We start from the raw sequence: 4,583 nt of genomic DNA on the forward strand, positions 1-4,583 counted from the left end.
AACAACGATCCCATCCTCCCACCATGCCCAGACATCAGCCCGCATGTTAACATAAACAAATGACAAAAAAGGAATCAGGGATTACCCATAGCCATCTTTTTTTTAAATAAATTTAGATTACCCAATTATTTTTTCCAATTAAGGGGCAATTTAGCGTGGCCAATCCACCTACTCTGCACATTTTTGGGTTGTGGGGGCGAAACCCACGCAGACACGGGGAGAATGTGCAAACTCCACACGGACAGTGACCCAGAGCCGGGATCGAACCTGGGACCTCAGCGCCGTGAGGCGGTTGTGCTAACCACTAGGCCACCGTGCTGCCCCTCCCATAGCCATCTTTAACATACATAGCCCCCCTCCCCCCCAACCCACCCACCCATCCCCCCCAACTAATGTTCGATGTTATCCAGTTCTTGAAAGTGCATAATAAATAGTGCCCATGACTTGTAGAACCCCTCCGAGCTTCATCTCAGTTCGAACTTAACCTTCTCAAGGATCAAGTATTCCAACAGGTCCCCTCGTCACGCCAGGGCACAGGATGGAGAGGCTGCTCTCCATCACAGCAGGATCCGCCTTCGGGCGATCAACGAGGCGAAGGCTATGATATCTGCCTCTGCACCCGTTTCCAACCCTGGCTGATCCGACACCCCGAATATGGCCTGCAGGGGACCCGGGTCCAGCTTCACATGCACCACCTTGGAAATTACCCTAAACACCTCCTTCCAGTACTCCCCAAGCTTTGGACTATGTTCTATGTTCTAAAACATATGAACGTGATTAGCGGGCACCCCCCCCCCGCAACGTTCACACACATCTTCTACCCCTTCAAAGAATCGGCTCATTCTTGCCCTTGTGAGGTGTGCCCTGTACACCACCTTCAGCTGTATCAGCCCCAACCTCGTACACGAGGTGGAGGCATTCACTCTCCGGAGCACCTCACACCAGACCCCCTTCTCTATAACCTCTCCCAATTCTTCCTCCCACTTCGCTTTCATCCCCTCCAGTGGTGCCTTATCCTTTTCCAACATAGCTCCGTACACCACTGACACTACCCCCTTCTCCAGTCCCCTTGCTGTCAGCTCCTCCTCCAGCAACGTGGAGGCCGGTTCCTCCGGGAAGCTCTGTATCTCCTTCCTGGCAAAGTCCCGAACCTGCATATACCTAAACACTTCCCCCTGCTCCAGCCCATACTTCGCTTCCAGCTCCCTCAATCCTGCAAATCGACCCCGAGGAAACAAATCTTTTAGAGTCTTAATCCCTTTCTCTTCCCATTTCCGAAAGCTTCCGTCCCACGTCCCTGGCTCAAATCTGTGGTTCTCCCGGATCGACATTTCCCTCGACCCTGCCCCCAACCTGAAGTGTTGGCGAAACTGCCTCCAGATTTTCAATGAAGCTATTATTACCGGACTCCCTGAGTACTTCCCCGGAGCTATCGGGAGTGGCGGTGTTGCTAGTGCCTTCAGCCCCGATCCCCTGCACAAACTCTCCTCCATTCTGACCCACGGGAATCAACCCCTCTGATCCCAGCTCCGCACCTTCTCCACATTCGCTGCCCAGTAGTAATACATCAGGTTCGGAAGACCCAAACCCCCTGCCTGCCTTCCCCTCTGTAGCAGCACCTTCGTCACTCTGGCCACCTTCCCTCCCCATATATACAAGGTAATCAACCCCTCAATCTCCCTGAAAAAAGACTTTGGCAGGAAAATCGGTAGGCATTGAAAAATAAACAGAAATCGCGGCAATACATTAATTTTAACTGCCTGTATCCAACCCGCCAGTGACAGAGGGAGACCATCCCACCTCGCCAGGTCGGCTTTCACTCTCCTCACCAAACTAGTGATGTTGTATCTGCGAAGCCTTCCCCGCTCCCGGGCAACCTGCACCCCCAAATACATAAAGTGAGTCCCTACCCTACGGAATGCAGCCCCACCACCCCTTCCCCCACCCCAGGCTGAGACGCCACAAAATACTCACTCTTGTCCAAGTTCAGCTTGTATCCAGAGAAAGACCCAAATACCTGCAGCAACTCCAATATTCCTCCTGTCGATGCACTCGGCTCCGACACATACAGCAGCAAGTCGTCAGCATACAAGGACACCCTATGCTCTATCCCCCTCCTCACTATTCCTTTCCATGCTCCCGAACTTCTTAATGTGATGGCAAACGGCTCAATCGCAAGCGCAAACAACAGGGGGGACATAGGACATCCCTGCCTCGTCCCACGGTGGAGAGAGAAGTATCTCAAACTGATATTGTTCGTGCGGACACTCGCCTTCGGCTACTTATATAATAACTTTACCCAGTTCACAAATCTTGGTCCAATCCCAAACCGTTCCAGCACTGCCATCAGGTACCCCCATTCCACCCGATCAAACGCCTTCTCGGCGTCCAGTACCACCACCACCTCTGTTTCCTTCCCTTCCGCCCGTGCCATAACGACGTTCATAACCCTCCTAAGATTCGAAAACAGTTGCCTCCCTTTCACGAACCCTGTCTGATCCTCACCTATCATCTTTGGGAGGCACCCCTCCAGCCTACCCGCCAGTACCTTTGCCAATACCTTTGTGTCCACATTAAGAAGTGAAATGGGCCTATACGACCCACACTCCGTTGGATCCTTATCCTTTTTAAGCAACAGTGAAATCGATGCGTGCCCCAAGGTTTGCGCCAGCACTCCCTTCCCTATCGCCTCTTCAAACATCCCTACCATCAGGGGTGCCAACTTATCCTTAATTTTTTTATAATATTCCACCGGAAACCCATCCTGCCACCTTCCCCGGCTGCATCCTCCCAATCGCGTCTTTTATCTCCTGCTCCACTATTGCTTCTTCTAATGTAGCCATGTCTCCCTCCCCCAGCCTCAGGTACTCCAACCCATCCAGAAATTCCAGCATCTCACGGTCTCCCCCGGGTGACCTGTACAACCTCTCGTAGAATTCCTCAAAAATCTTGTTAATCAGCTTCGGAGCCACCACCAACTTCCCGGCCCTATCCCTTACCTGAACAATTTCCCTTGTTGCTGCCTCCCTCCGGAGCTGACCTGCTAACATACCTTGTCTCCATGTTCATAAACTGCACCCCTCACTCGCCTCAGTTGGCGCACCGCCTTCCTGGTGGATAGTCGGTCGAAGCTCGCCTGTAGTTCCTTCCTCTTTCCCAGAATCACTGGGTCCCCATCCTCCGCATAACTCCTATCTGCCTCCAACATCTCATCTATTAGCCTCTGCCGCTCCAACCTCTCCTCTTTGTCCACCCTGGCCTTAAACAAAATTATCTCACTCCTCACTACCGCCTTTAGAGCCTCCCAGGCGACTGACAATGACACCTCACCCGTACAGTTGAATCTTACATATTCCTTAATTACCTTTTCAATTTTTTCACAGAATACTTGGTTCCCCAAAAGCCCCACATCCAGTTTCCACCCCGGGCTCTGCACTACCCCCTTCTCCAGCACCATATCCACCCAATATGGTGCATGATCTGACACAGCAATTGCAGAGTATTCCGACCCCTTGACCCCAGCCAGCAAAGCCTTTCCCACCACAAGAAAGTCAATCCGCGAGTATACCCTATGGACTGCTGAGAAAAACGAGTACTCCCGTTCCCCTGGGTGCAGGAACCTCCAAGGGTCCACCCCTCCCATTTCCACCATTAGCCCAGCTAGCGCCTTTGCCCCCCCCCCCCCCCCCCCACCCCTGATGGGACCAGCGAGCGCGGCCGTGATCTGTCCAACCTTGGCTCCTGCACCAAGTTCCAGTTTCCTCCCCCCCCCCCACAATCAGCTTGTGTATGTCCAAGTCAGCAATGGCTCCAAACACCTTCCTCGCAAATCCCGCATCGTCCCAGTTGGGACCGTATACACTTACCAGCGCCATTAATCTCCCGTCCAGCGCCCCGGCCACAATCACATATCTACCCCCCTGATCTGCCACCACCTTCTCCATCTGGAAGCGTACCCTTTTGCTGACCAACACTGCTACCCCTCGAGCCCTTACATCAAATCCAGAGTGAAACACGGCTAAACCAACCCTTTTTAAGTCTCACCTGGTCCTTCACCCTCAAGTGAGTCTCCTGCAGCATTGCCACATCGGTTTTCAGACTTTTAAGATGCGCAAGCACCCTTGACCTCTTGACCGGACCTCCTAGCCCTCTCACGTTCCACGTAACTATCCTTACTGGGGGTCTCTCACTCCCCCACCTTTCTTATCCACCATCAACATACCGCCGGGCCCTGCCCCATAAGCCTGACCCACCCCTGTCCATTGATAACATTGAACCCCTTCCCCCCCTCCCGAAAACCCCCCCACCTTTCCCCCAGAAACAACATCCCCCAGCATCCAACCCTTCCCACCCCCCTCTCGCTTGCCTCGTAGGCCCATTGACGCCTGCTATCCAGGCTCCAATGTCCACAGTCCTCCTCTCCTCTCACCTCCGTTCACTAGCTGACTTTAGCTAGGTAGTGCGGGTGGCTCCCCCCCCACCAAGACATATCATTCCCTTCCACCCAGTCCCAGAGAAAAAAAACCAAACCCAACAATCCAACCCATACAATTCACTAACATAACATTTAACAGACGCAACAC

This window comes from Scyliorhinus canicula, chromosome 9, assembly GCF_902713615.1.
Source record: "Scyliorhinus canicula chromosome 9, sScyCan1.1, whole genome shotgun sequence".
Classification (NCBI taxonomy): domain Eukaryota; kingdom Metazoa; phylum Chordata; class Chondrichthyes; order Carcharhiniformes; family Scyliorhinidae; genus Scyliorhinus; species Scyliorhinus canicula.